The 10,229-nt window shown below is 47.3% G+C and overlaps 28 non-coding genes and 7 pseudogenes across 28 annotated transcripts; all 35 read right to left on the bottom strand.

Moving 5' to 3' along the window:
* Positions 1-7: 7 nt before the first annotated feature.
* On the bottom strand, positions 8-126 carry LOC138540797 (5S ribosomal RNA). Its single transcript, XR_011288830.1, has one exon. It is a non-coding gene; the product is annotated as a 5S ribosomal RNA (ribosomal RNA).
* Positions 127-232: 106 nt separating this feature from the next.
* LOC138537518 (5S ribosomal RNA) lies at positions 233-351 on the bottom strand. The gene has a single exon (XR_011285651.1). It is a non-coding gene; the product is annotated as a 5S ribosomal RNA (ribosomal RNA).
* A 463-nt stretch (positions 352-814) lies between these two features.
* LOC138546251 (5S ribosomal RNA) lies at positions 815-923 on the bottom strand (annotated as a pseudogene).
* A 106-nt stretch (positions 924-1,029) lies between these two features.
* LOC138547777 (5S ribosomal RNA) lies at positions 1,030-1,148 on the bottom strand. Its single transcript, XR_011291607.1, has one exon. It is a non-coding gene; the product is annotated as a 5S ribosomal RNA (ribosomal RNA).
* A 106-nt stretch (positions 1,149-1,254) lies between these two features.
* On the bottom strand, positions 1,255-1,373 carry LOC138541724 (5S ribosomal RNA). Its single transcript, XR_011289724.1, has one exon. It is a non-coding gene; the product is annotated as a 5S ribosomal RNA (ribosomal RNA).
* Positions 1,374-1,479: 106 nt separating this feature from the next.
* LOC138550086 (5S ribosomal RNA) lies at positions 1,480-1,598 on the bottom strand. Its single transcript, XR_011293849.1, has one exon. It is a non-coding gene; the product is annotated as a 5S ribosomal RNA (ribosomal RNA).
* Positions 1,599-1,704: 106 nt separating this feature from the next.
* On the bottom strand, positions 1,705-1,823 carry LOC138539753 (5S ribosomal RNA). Its single transcript, XR_011287818.1, has one exon. It is a non-coding gene; the product is annotated as a 5S ribosomal RNA (ribosomal RNA).
* Positions 1,824-1,929: 106 nt separating this feature from the next.
* On the bottom strand, positions 1,930-2,048 carry LOC138540785 (5S ribosomal RNA). Its single transcript, XR_011288819.1, has one exon. It is a non-coding gene; the product is annotated as a 5S ribosomal RNA (ribosomal RNA).
* A 106-nt stretch (positions 2,049-2,154) lies between these two features.
* Positions 2,155-2,273, bottom strand: LOC138548952 (5S ribosomal RNA). Its single transcript, XR_011292742.1, has one exon. It is a non-coding gene; the product is annotated as a 5S ribosomal RNA (ribosomal RNA).
* A 463-nt stretch (positions 2,274-2,736) lies between these two features.
* Positions 2,737-2,845, bottom strand: LOC138547011 (5S ribosomal RNA; annotated as a pseudogene).
* Positions 2,846-2,951: 106 nt separating this feature from the next.
* On the bottom strand, positions 2,952-3,070 carry LOC138547776 (5S ribosomal RNA). Its single transcript, XR_011291606.1, has one exon. It is a non-coding gene; the product is annotated as a 5S ribosomal RNA (ribosomal RNA).
* A 106-nt stretch (positions 3,071-3,176) lies between these two features.
* LOC138550085 (5S ribosomal RNA) lies at positions 3,177-3,295 on the bottom strand. The gene has a single exon (XR_011293848.1). It is a non-coding gene; the product is annotated as a 5S ribosomal RNA (ribosomal RNA).
* Positions 3,296-3,401: 106 nt separating this feature from the next.
* Positions 3,402-3,520, bottom strand: LOC138541904 (5S ribosomal RNA). The gene has a single exon (XR_011289897.1). It is a non-coding gene; the product is annotated as a 5S ribosomal RNA (ribosomal RNA).
* Positions 3,521-3,626: 106 nt separating this feature from the next.
* Positions 3,627-3,745, bottom strand: LOC138538524 (5S ribosomal RNA). Its single transcript, XR_011286620.1, has one exon. It is a non-coding gene; the product is annotated as a 5S ribosomal RNA (ribosomal RNA).
* A 464-nt stretch (positions 3,746-4,209) lies between these two features.
* LOC138546249 (5S ribosomal RNA) lies at positions 4,210-4,318 on the bottom strand (annotated as a pseudogene).
* A 106-nt stretch (positions 4,319-4,424) lies between these two features.
* Positions 4,425-4,543, bottom strand: LOC138537789 (5S ribosomal RNA). Its single transcript, XR_011285913.1, has one exon. It is a non-coding gene; the product is annotated as a 5S ribosomal RNA (ribosomal RNA).
* Positions 4,544-5,006: 463 nt separating this feature from the next.
* LOC138546912 (5S ribosomal RNA) lies at positions 5,007-5,115 on the bottom strand (annotated as a pseudogene).
* Positions 5,116-5,221: 106 nt separating this feature from the next.
* On the bottom strand, positions 5,222-5,340 carry LOC138547775 (5S ribosomal RNA). Its single transcript, XR_011291605.1, has one exon. It is a non-coding gene; the product is annotated as a 5S ribosomal RNA (ribosomal RNA).
* A 106-nt stretch (positions 5,341-5,446) lies between these two features.
* Positions 5,447-5,565, bottom strand: LOC138537018 (5S ribosomal RNA). Its single transcript, XR_011285170.1, has one exon. It is a non-coding gene; the product is annotated as a 5S ribosomal RNA (ribosomal RNA).
* Positions 5,566-5,671: 106 nt separating this feature from the next.
* On the bottom strand, positions 5,672-5,790 carry LOC138550084 (5S ribosomal RNA). The gene has a single exon (XR_011293847.1). It is a non-coding gene; the product is annotated as a 5S ribosomal RNA (ribosomal RNA).
* A 106-nt stretch (positions 5,791-5,896) lies between these two features.
* Positions 5,897-6,015, bottom strand: LOC138539751 (5S ribosomal RNA). The gene has a single exon (XR_011287816.1). It is a non-coding gene; the product is annotated as a 5S ribosomal RNA (ribosomal RNA).
* Positions 6,016-6,121: 106 nt separating this feature from the next.
* Positions 6,122-6,240, bottom strand: LOC138538523 (5S ribosomal RNA). The gene has a single exon (XR_011286619.1). It is a non-coding gene; the product is annotated as a 5S ribosomal RNA (ribosomal RNA).
* A 463-nt stretch (positions 6,241-6,703) lies between these two features.
* LOC138543434 (5S ribosomal RNA) lies at positions 6,704-6,812 on the bottom strand (annotated as a pseudogene).
* Positions 6,813-6,917: 105 nt separating this feature from the next.
* LOC138548580 (5S ribosomal RNA) lies at positions 6,918-7,036 on the bottom strand. Its single transcript, XR_011292376.1, has one exon. It is a non-coding gene; the product is annotated as a 5S ribosomal RNA (ribosomal RNA).
* A 106-nt stretch (positions 7,037-7,142) lies between these two features.
* Positions 7,143-7,261, bottom strand: LOC138540773 (5S ribosomal RNA). The gene has a single exon (XR_011288808.1). It is a non-coding gene; the product is annotated as a 5S ribosomal RNA (ribosomal RNA).
* Positions 7,262-7,367: 106 nt separating this feature from the next.
* On the bottom strand, positions 7,368-7,486 carry LOC138537517 (5S ribosomal RNA). The gene has a single exon (XR_011285650.1). It is a non-coding gene; the product is annotated as a 5S ribosomal RNA (ribosomal RNA).
* Positions 7,487-7,949: 463 nt separating this feature from the next.
* On the bottom strand, positions 7,950-8,058 carry LOC138546247 (5S ribosomal RNA; annotated as a pseudogene).
* Positions 8,059-8,164: 106 nt separating this feature from the next.
* On the bottom strand, positions 8,165-8,283 carry LOC138547774 (5S ribosomal RNA). The gene has a single exon (XR_011291604.1). It is a non-coding gene; the product is annotated as a 5S ribosomal RNA (ribosomal RNA).
* A 106-nt stretch (positions 8,284-8,389) lies between these two features.
* Positions 8,390-8,508, bottom strand: LOC138541723 (5S ribosomal RNA). The gene has a single exon (XR_011289723.1). It is a non-coding gene; the product is annotated as a 5S ribosomal RNA (ribosomal RNA).
* Positions 8,509-8,614: 106 nt separating this feature from the next.
* On the bottom strand, positions 8,615-8,733 carry LOC138550083 (5S ribosomal RNA). Its single transcript, XR_011293846.1, has one exon. It is a non-coding gene; the product is annotated as a 5S ribosomal RNA (ribosomal RNA).
* A 106-nt stretch (positions 8,734-8,839) lies between these two features.
* LOC138539750 (5S ribosomal RNA) lies at positions 8,840-8,958 on the bottom strand. Its single transcript, XR_011287815.1, has one exon. It is a non-coding gene; the product is annotated as a 5S ribosomal RNA (ribosomal RNA).
* A 106-nt stretch (positions 8,959-9,064) lies between these two features.
* Positions 9,065-9,183, bottom strand: LOC138538521 (5S ribosomal RNA). The gene has a single exon (XR_011286617.1). It is a non-coding gene; the product is annotated as a 5S ribosomal RNA (ribosomal RNA).
* Positions 9,184-9,647: 464 nt separating this feature from the next.
* LOC138543111 (5S ribosomal RNA) lies at positions 9,648-9,756 on the bottom strand (annotated as a pseudogene).
* Positions 9,757-9,861: 105 nt separating this feature from the next.
* LOC138548568 (5S ribosomal RNA) lies at positions 9,862-9,980 on the bottom strand. The gene has a single exon (XR_011292365.1). It is a non-coding gene; the product is annotated as a 5S ribosomal RNA (ribosomal RNA).
* Positions 9,981-10,086: 106 nt separating this feature from the next.
* Positions 10,087-10,205, bottom strand: LOC138540761 (5S ribosomal RNA). The gene has a single exon (XR_011288796.1). It is a non-coding gene; the product is annotated as a 5S ribosomal RNA (ribosomal RNA).
* Positions 10,206-10,229: the final 24 nt, after the last annotated feature.

Raw genomic sequence — 10,229 nt, 5'->3', positions numbered from 1 at the left:
ACAAAAAAGCCTACAGCACCTGGTATTCCCAGGCGGTCTCCCATCCAGGTACTAACTAGGCCCGACACTGCTTAGCTTCTGAGATCAGACGAGATCAGGCGCATTCAGTGTGGTGTGGCCGTAGGCTCTGGGCCTAGTGAGTGTTGTACTTTTAAGCATCTAGTCGGCTAGACCTTGCAGTTTTAAAAGGCAATTGAGAAAGGGCTCACTTCCTGAACTTGGAGCACAAAAAAGCCTACAGCACCTGGTATTCCCAGGCAGTCTCCCATCCAGGTACTAACTAGGCCTGACACTGCTTAACTTCCGAGATCAGACGAGATCGGGTGCATTCAGTGTGGTGTGGCCGTAGGCTCTAGGAATGCTAAGAATATTACTCTTATGCATTTGCATTTAGTAAGCTAAGCCATGCAGCCACTTGCAACATGATACCACGCTCATCGCTCGATCAGGCTCGATCAGGCGAGATATATAAGACTGGTGGGCCCATTCAGGACTCCTATGTCTGGTAGGATAACTTTAATTCATCCATCCTGTGTCTGTTGCAGGGAGGTGGAGAGAACAATCAACACAATAATGGTTTTCTTTCATGCCTCTTGAAGGACTCAATATTCTCTGTACTGCATTACATGTGAAAGTCGATTTATTACCCATGAACACACTACCTGTATGCTAATTCTATGTAAAAAGATAGCTCCAGCCCTCATGATGTTGTCCAACATTTCCGCTATAAAACGGGATACAATTATTTTGGAAACATACCAAATTTGAAAAATAATTGAGAAGTTGCGCAATTACTAATCATGGAGCACAAAAAAGCCTACAGCACCTGGTATTCCCAGGCAGTCTCCCATCCAGGTACTAACTAGGCCTGACCCTGCTTAGCTTCCGAGATCGGGCACATTCAGTGTGGTGTGGCCGTAGGCTCTGGGCCTAGTGAGTTTTGTACTTTTAAGCATCTAGTCGGCTAGACCTTGCAGTTTTGAAAGGCAATTGTGAAATGGCTCACTTCCTGAACTTGGAGCACAAAAAAGCCTACAGCACCTGGTATTCCCAGGTGGTCTCCCATCCAGGTACTAACTAGGCCCGACACTGCTTAGCTTCCGAGATCAGACGAGATCGGGCGCAATCAGTGTGGTGTGGCCGTAGGCTCTGGGCCTAGTGAGTTTTGTACTTTTAAGCATCTAGTCAGCTAGACCTTGCAGTTTTGAAAGGCAATTGAGAAATGGCTCACTTCCTGAACTTGGAGCACAAAAAAGCCTACAGCACCTGGTATTCCCAGGCGGTCTCCCATCCAGGTACTAACGAGGCCTGACACTGCTTAGCTTCCGAGATCAGACGAGATCGGGCGCAATCAGTGTGGTGTGGCCGTAGGCTCTGGGCCTAGTGAGTTTTGTACTTTTAAGCATCTAGTCAGCTAGACCTTGCAATTTTGAAAGGCAATTGAGAAATGGCTCACTTCCTGAACTTGGAGCACAAAAAAGCCTACAGCACCTGGTATTCCCAGGCGGTCTCCCATCCAGGTACTAACGAGGCCCGACACTGCTTAGCTTCCGAGATCAGACGAGATCGGGCGCATTCAGTGTGGTGTGGCCGTAGGCTCTGGTTCTTGTGAGTTTTGTACTTTTGAGCATCTAGTCGGCTAGACCTTGCAGTTTTGAAAGGCAATTGAGAAATGGCTCACTTCCTGAACTTGGAGTACAAAAAAGCCTACAGCACCTGGTATTCCCAGGCGGTCTTCCATCCAGGTACTAACTAGGCCCGACACTGCTTAGCTTCTGAGATCAGACGAGATCAGGCACATTCAGTGTGGTGTGGCCGTAGGCTCTGGGCCTAGTGAGTTTTGTACTTTTAAGCATCTAGTCGGCTAGACCTTGCAGTTTTGAAAGGCAATTGAGAAATGGCTCACTTCCTGAACTTGGAGTACAAAAAAGCCTACAGCACCTGGTATTCCCAGGCGGTCTCCCATCCAGGTACTAACTAGGCCCGACACTGCTTAGCTTCTGAGATCAGACGAGATCAGGCGCATTCAGTGTGGTGTGGCCGTAGGCTCTGGGCCTAGTGAGTGTTGTACTTTTAAGCATCTAGTCGGCTAGACCTTGCAGTTTTAAAAGGCAATTGAGAAAGGGCTCACTTCCTGAACTTGGAGCACAAAAAAGCCTACAGCACCTGGTATTCCCAGGCGGTCTCCCATCCAGGTACTAACTAGGCCTGACACTGCTTAACTTCCGAGATCAGACGAGATCGGGTGCATTCAGTGTGGTGTGGCCGTAGGCTCTAGGAATGCTAAGAATATTACTCTTATGCATTTGCATTTAGTAAGCTAAGCCATGCAGCCACTTGCAACATGATACCACGCTCATCGCTCGATCAGGCTCGATCAGGCGAGATATATAAGACTGGTGGGCCCATTCAGGACTCCTATGTCTGGTAGGATAACTTTAATTCATCCATCCTGTGTCTGTTGCAGGGAGGTGGAGAGAACAATCAACACAATAATGGTTTTCTTTCATGCCTCTTGAAGGACTCAATATTCTCTGTACTGCATTACATGTGAAAGTCGATTTATTACCCATGAACACACTACCTGTATGCTAATTCTATGTAAAAAGGTAGCTCCAGCCCTCATGATGTTGTCCAACATTTCCGCTATAAAACGGGATACAATTATTTTGGAAACATACCAAATTTGAAAAATAATTGAGAAGTTGCGCAATTACTAATCATGGAGCACAAAAAAGCCTACAGCACCTGGTATTCCCAGGCAGTCTCCCATCCAGGTACTAACTAGGCCTGACCCTGCTTAGCTTCCGAGATCGGGCACATTCAGTGTGGTGTGGCCGTAGGTTCTGGGCCTAGTGAGTTTTGTACTTTTAAGCATCTAGTCGGCTAGACCTTGCAGTTTTGAAAGGCAATTGTGAAATGGCTCACTTCCTGAACTTGGAGCACAAAAAAGCCTACAGCACCTGGTATTCCCAGGTGGTCTCCCATCCAGGTACTAACTAGGCCCGACACTGCTTAGCTTCCGAGATCAGACGAGATCGGGCGCAATCAGTGTGGTGTGGCCGTAGGCTCTGGGCCTAGTGAGTTTTGTACTTTTAAGCATCTAGTCAGCTAGACCTTGCAGTTTTGAAAGGCAATTGAGAAATGGCTCACTTCCTGAACTTGGAGCACAAAAAAGCCTACAGCACCTGGTATTCCCAGGCGGTCTCCCATCCAGGTACTAACGAGGCCCGACACTGCTTAGCTTCCGAGATCAGACGAGATCGGGCGCATTCAGTGTGGTGTGGCCGTAGGCTCTGGTTCTTGTGAGTTTTGTACTTTTAAGCATCTAGTCGGCTAGACCTTGCAGTTTTGAAAGGCAATTGAGAAATGGCTCACTTCCTGAACTTGGAGTACAAAAAAGCCTACAGCACCTGGTATTCCCAGGCGGTCTTCCATCCACGTACTAACTAGGCCCGACACTGCTTAGCTTCTGAGATCAGACGAGATCAGGCACATTCAGTGTGGTGTGGCCGTAGGCTCTGGGCCTAGTGAGTTTTGTACTTTTAAGCATCTAGTCGGCTAGACCTTGCAGTTTTAAAAGGCAATTGAGAAAGGGCTCACTTCCTGAACTTGGAGCACAAAAAAGCCTACAGCACCTGGTATTCCCAGGCGGTCTCCCATCCAGGTACTAACTAGGCCTGACACTGCTTAACTTCCGAGATCAGTCGAGATCGGGTGCATTCAGTGTGGTGTGGCCGTAGGCTCTAGGAATGCTAAGAATATTACTCTTATGCATTTGCATTTAGTAAGCTAAGCCATGCAGCCACTTGCAACATGATACCACGCTCATCGCTCGATCAGCGCTCGATCAGGCGAGATATATAAGACTGGTGGGCCCATTCAGGACTCCTATGTCTGGTAGGATAACTTTAATTCATCCATCCTGTGTCTGTTGCAGGGAGGTGGAGAGAACAATCAACACAATAATGGTTTTCTTTCATGCCTCTTGAAGGACTCAATATTCTCTGTACTGCATTACATGTGAAAGTCGATTTATTACCCATGAACACACTACCTGTATGCTAATTCTATGTAAAAAGGTAGCTCCAGCCCTCATGATGTTGTCCAACATTTCCGCTATAAAACGGGATACAATTATTTTGGAAACATACCAAATTTGAAAAATAATTGAGAAGTTGCGCAATTACTAATCATGGAGCACAAAAAAGCCTACAGCACCTGGTATTCCCAGGCAGTCTCCCATCCAGGTACTAACTAGGCCTGACCCTGCTTAGCTTCCGAGATCGGGCACATTCAGTGTGGTGTGGCCGTAGGCTCTGGGCCTAGTGAGTTTTGTACTTTTAAGCATCTAGTCGGCTAGACCTTGCAGTTTTAAAAGGCAATTGAGAAAGGGCTCACTTCCTGAACTTGGAGCACAAAAAAGCCTACAGCACCTGGTATTCCCAGGCGGTCTCCCATCCAGGTACTAACTAGGCCTGACACTGCTTAACTTCCAAGATCAGACGAGATCGGGTGCATTCAGTGTGGTGTGGCCGTAGGCTCTAGGAATGCTAAGAATATTACTCTTATGCATTTGCATTTAGTAAGCTAAGCCATGCAGCCACTTGCAACATGATACCACGCTCATCGCTCGATCAGGCTCGATCAGGCGAGATATATAAGACTGGTGGGCCCATTCAGGACTCCTATGTCTGGTAGGATAACTTTAATTCATCCATCCTGTGTCTGTTGCAGGGAGGTGGAGAGAACAATCAACACAATAATGGTTTTCTTTCATGCCTCTTGAAGGACTCAATATTCTCTGTACTGCATTACATGTGAAAGTCGATTTATTACCCATGAACACACTGCCTGTATGCTAATTCTATGTAAAAAGGTAGCTCCAGCCCTCATGATGTTGTCCAACATTTCCGCTATAAAACGGGATACAATTATTTTGGAAACATACCAAATTTGAAAAATAATTGAGAAGTTGCGCAATTACTAATCATGGAGCACAAAAAAACCTACAGCACCTGGTATTCCCAGGCAGTCTCCCATCCAGGTACTAACTAGGCCTGACCCTGCTTAGCTTCCGAGATCGGGCACATTCAGTGTGGTGTGGCCGTAGGCTCTGGGCCTAGTGAGTTTTGTACTTTTAAGCATCTAGTCGGCTAGACCTTGCAGTTTTGAAAGGTAATTGTGAAATGGCTCACTTCCTGAACTTGGAGCACAAAAAAGCCTACAGCACCTGGTATTCCCAGGTGGTCTCCCATCCAGGTACTAACTAGGCCCGACACTGCTTAGCTTCCGAGATCAGACGAGATCGGGCGCAATCAGTGTGGTGTGGCCGTAGGCTCTGGGCCTAGTGAGTTTTGTACTTTTAAGCATCTAGTCAGCTAGACCTTGCAGTTTTGAAAGGCAATTGAGAAATGGCTCACTTCCTGAACTTGGAGCACAAAAAAGCCTACAGCACCTGGTATTCCCAGGCGGTCTCCCATCCAGGTACTAACGAGGCCCGACACTGCTTAGCTTCCGAGATCAGACGAGATCGGGCGCAATCAGTGTGGTGTGGCCGTAGGCTCTGGGCCTAGTGAGTTTTGTACTTTTAAGCATCTAGTCAGCTAGACCTTGCAATTTTGAAAGGCAATTGAGAAATGGCTCACTTCCTGAACTTGGAGCACAAAAAAGCCTACAGCACCTGGTATTCCCAGGCGGTCTCCCATCCAGGTACTAACGAGGCCCGACACTGCTTAGCTTCCGAGATCAGACGAGATCGGGCGCATTCAGTGTGGTGTGGCCGTAGGCTCTGGTTCTTGTGAGTTTTGTACTTTTAAGCATCTAGTCGGCTAGACCTTGCAGTTTTGAAAGGCAATTGAGAAATGGCTCACTTCCTGAACTTGGAGTACAAAAAAGCCTACAGCACCTGGTATTCCCAGGCGGTCTTCCATCCAGGTACTAACTAGGCCCGACACTGCTTAGCTTCTGAGATCAGACGAGATCAGGCACATTCAGTGTGGTGTGGCCGTAGGCTCTGGGCCTAGTGAGTTTTGTACTTTTAAGCATCTAGTCGGCTAGACCTTGCAGTTTTAAAAGGCAATTGAGAAAGGGCTCACTTCCTGAACTTGGAGCACAAAAAAGCCTACAGCACCTGGTATTCCCAGGCGGTCTCCCATCCAGGTACTAACTAGGCCTGACACTGCTTAACTTCCGAGATCAGTCGAGATCGGGTGCATTCAGTGTGGTGTGGCCGTAGGCTCTAGGAATGCAAGAATATTACTCTTATGCATTTGCATTTAGTAAGCTAAGCCATGCAGCCACTTGCAACATGATACCACGCTCATCGCTCGATCAGGCTCGATCAGGCGAGATATATAAGACTGGTGGGCCCATTCAGGACTCCTATGTCTGGTAGGATAACTTTAATTCATCCATCCTGTGTCTGTTGCAGGGAGGTGGAGAGAACAATCAACACAATAATGGTTTTCTTTCATGCCTCTTGAAGGACTCAATATTCTCTGTACTGCATTACATGTGAAAGTTGATTTATTACCCATGAACACACTACCTGTATGCTAATTCTATGTAAAAAGATAGCTCCAGCCCTCATGATGTTGTCCAACATTTCCGCTATAAAACGGGATACAATTATTTTGGAAACATACCAAATTTGAAAAATAATTGAGAAGTTGCGCAATTACTAATCATGGAGCACAAAAAAAGCCTACAGCACCTGGTATTCCCAGGCAGTCTCCCATCCAGGTACTAACTAGGCCCGACCCTGCTTAGCTTCCGAGATCGGGCGCATTCAGTGTGGTGTGGCCGTAGGCTCTGGGCCTAGTGAGTTTGTACTTTTAAGCATCTAGTCGGCTAGACCTTGCAGTTTTGAAAGGCAATTGTGAAATGGCTCACTTCCTGAACTTGGAGCACAAAAAAGCCTACAGCACCTGGTATTCCCAGGTGGTCTCCCATCCAGGTACTAACTAGGCCCGACACTGCTTAGCTTCCGAGATCAGACGAGATCGGGCGCATTCAGTGTGGTGTGGCCGTAGGCTCTGGGCCTAGTGAGTTTTGTACTTTTAAGCATCTAGTCGGCTAGACCTTGCAGTTTTGAAAGGCAATTGAGAAATGGCTCACTTCCTGAACTTGGAGTACAAAAAAGCCTACAGCACCTGGTATTCCCAGGCGGTCTCCCATCCAGGTACTAACTAGGCCCGACACTGCTTAGCTTCTGAGATCAGACGAGATCAGGCGCATTCAGTGTGGTGTGGCCGTAGGCTCTGGGCCTAGTGAGTGTTGTACTTTTAAGCATCTAGTCGGCTAGACCTTGCAGTTTTAAAAGGCAATTGAGAAAGGGCTCACTTCCTGAACTTGGAGCACAAAAAAGCCTACAGCACCTGGTATTCCCAGGCAGTCTCCCATCCAGGTACTAACTAGGCCTGACACTGCTTAACTTCCGAGATCAGACGAGATCGGGTGCATTCAGTGTGGTGTGGCCGTAGGCTCTAGGAATGCTAAGAATATTACTCTTATGCATTTGCATTTAGTAAGCTAAGCCATGCAGCCACTTGCAACATGATACCACGCTCATCGCTCGATCAGGCTCGATCAGGCGAGATATATAAGACTGGTGGGCCCATTCAGGACTCCTATGTCTGGTAGGATAACTTTAATTCATCCATCCTGTGTCTGTTGCAGGGAGGTGGAGAGAACAATCAACACAATAATGGTTTTCTTTCATGCCTCTTGAAGGACTCAATATTCTCTGTACTGCATTACATGTGAAAGTCGATTTATTACCCATGAACACACTACCTGTATGCTAATTCTATGTAAAAAGATAGCTCCAGCCCTCATGATGTTGTCCAACATTTCCGCTATAAAACGGGATACAATTATTTTGGAAACATACCAAATTTGAAAAATAATTGAGAAGTTGCGCAATTACTAATCATGGAGCACAAAAAAGCCTACAGCACCTGGTATTCCCAGGCAGTCTCCCATCCAGGTACTAACTAGGCCTGACCCTGCTTAGCTTCCGAGATCGGGCACATTCAGTGTGGTGTGGCCGTAGGCTCTGGGCCTAGTGAGTTTTGTACTTTTAAGCATCTAGTCGGCTAGACCTTGCAGTTTTGAAAGGCAATTGTGAAATGGCTCACTTCCTGAACTTGGAGCACAAAAAAGCCTACAGCACCTGGTATTCCCAGGTGGTCTCCCATCCAGGTACTAACTAGGCCCGACACTGCTTAGCTTCCGAGATCAGACGAGATCGGGCGCAATCAGTGTGGTGTGGCCGTAGGCTCTGGGCCTAGTGAGTTTTGTACTTTTAAGCATCTAGTCAGCTAGACCTTGCAGTTTTGAAAGGCAATTGAGAAATGGCTCACTTCCTGAACTTGGAGCACAAAAAAGCCTACAGCACCTGGTATTCCCAGGCGGTCTCCCATCCAGGTACTAACGAGGCCTGACACTGCTTAGCTTCCGAGATCAGACGAGATCGGGCGCAATCAGTGTGGTGTGGCCGTAGGCTCTGGGCCTAGTGAGTTTTGTACTTTTAAGCATCTAGTCAGCTAGACCTTGCAATTTTGAAAGGCAATTGAGAAATGGCTCACTTCCTGAACTTGGAGCACAAAAAAGCCTACAGCACCTGGTATTCCCAGGCGGTCTCCCATCCAGGTACTAACGAGGCCCGACACTGCTTAGCTTCCGAGATCAGACGAGATCGGGCGCATTCAGTGTGGTGTGGCCGTAGGCTCTGGTTCTTGTGAGTTTTGTACTTTTAAGCATCTAGTCGGCTAGACCTTGCAGTTTTGAAAGGCAATTGAGAAATGGCTCACTTCCTGAACTTGGAGTACAAAAAAGCCTACAGCACCTGGTATTCCCAGGCGGTCTTCCATCCAGGTACTAACTAGGCCCGACACTGCTTAGCTTCTGAGATCAGACGAGATCAGGCACATTCAGTGTGGTGTGGCCGTAGGCTCTGGGCCTAGTGAGTTTTGTACTTTTAAGCATCTAGTCGGCTAGACCTTGCAGTTTTAAAAGGCAATTGAGAAAGGGCTCACTTCCTGAACTTGGAGCACAAAAAAGCCTACAGCACCTGGTATTCCCAGGCGGTCTCCCATCCAGGTACTAACTAGGCCTGACACTGCTTAACTTCCGAGATCAGTCGAGATCGGGTGCATTCAGTGTGGTGTGGCCGTAGGCTCTAGGAATGCTAAGAATATTACTCTTATGCATTTGCATTTAGTAAGCTAAGCCATGCAGCCACTTGCAACATGATACCACGCTCATCGCTCGATCAGGCTCGATCAGGCGAGATATATAAGACTGGTGGGCCCATTCAGGACTCCTATGTCTGGTAGGATAACTTTAATTCATCCATCCTGTGTCTGTTGCAGGGAGGTGGAGAGAACAATCAACACAATAATGGTTTTCTTTCATGCCTCTTGAAGGACTCAATATTCTCTGTACTGCATTACATGTGAAAGTTGATTTATTACCCATGAACACACTACCTGTATGCTAATTCTATGTAAAAAGGTAGCTCCAGCCCTCATGATGTTGTCCAACATTTCCGCTATAAAACGGGATACAATTATTTTGGAAACATACCAAATTTGAAAAATAATTGAGAAGTTGCGCAATTACTAATCATGGAGCACAAAAAAAGCCTACAGCACCTGGTATTCCCAGGCAGTCTCCCATCCAGGTACTAACTAGGCCCAACCCTGCTTAGCTTCCGAGATCGGGCGCATTCAGTGTGGTGTGGCCGTAGGCTCTGGGCCTAGTGAGTTTGTACTTTTAAGCATCTAGTCGGCTAGACCTTGCAGTTTTGAAAGGCAATTGTGAAATGGCTCACTTCCTGAACTTGGAGCACAAAAAAGCCTACAGCACCTGGTATTCCCAGGTGGTCTCCCATCCAGGTACTAACTAGGCCCGACACTGCTTAGCTTCCGAGATCAGACGAGATCGGGCGCATTCAGTGTGGTGTGGCCGTAGGCTCTGGGCCTAGTGAGTTTTGTACTTTTAAGCATCTAGTCGGCTAGACCTTGCAGTTTTGAAAGGCAATTGAGAAATGGCTCACTTCCTGAACTTGGAGTACAAAAAAGCCTACAGCACCTGGTATTCCCAGGCGGTCTCCCATCCAGGTACTAACTAGGCCCGACACTGCTTAGCTTCTGAGATCAGACGAGATCAGGCGCATTCAGTGTGGTGTGGCCGTAGGCTCTGGGCCTAGTGAGTGTTGTACT

This window comes from Ambystoma mexicanum, unplaced genomic scaffold, assembly GCF_040938575.1.
Source record: "Ambystoma mexicanum isolate Mex_15411 unplaced genomic scaffold, UKY_AmexF1_1 Mex_scaf10, whole genome shotgun sequence".
NCBI classification, from domain to species: Eukaryota; Metazoa; Chordata; class Amphibia; order Caudata; family Ambystomatidae; genus Ambystoma; species Ambystoma mexicanum.
This window is presented reverse-complemented; position numbering and strand designations above follow the sequence as displayed.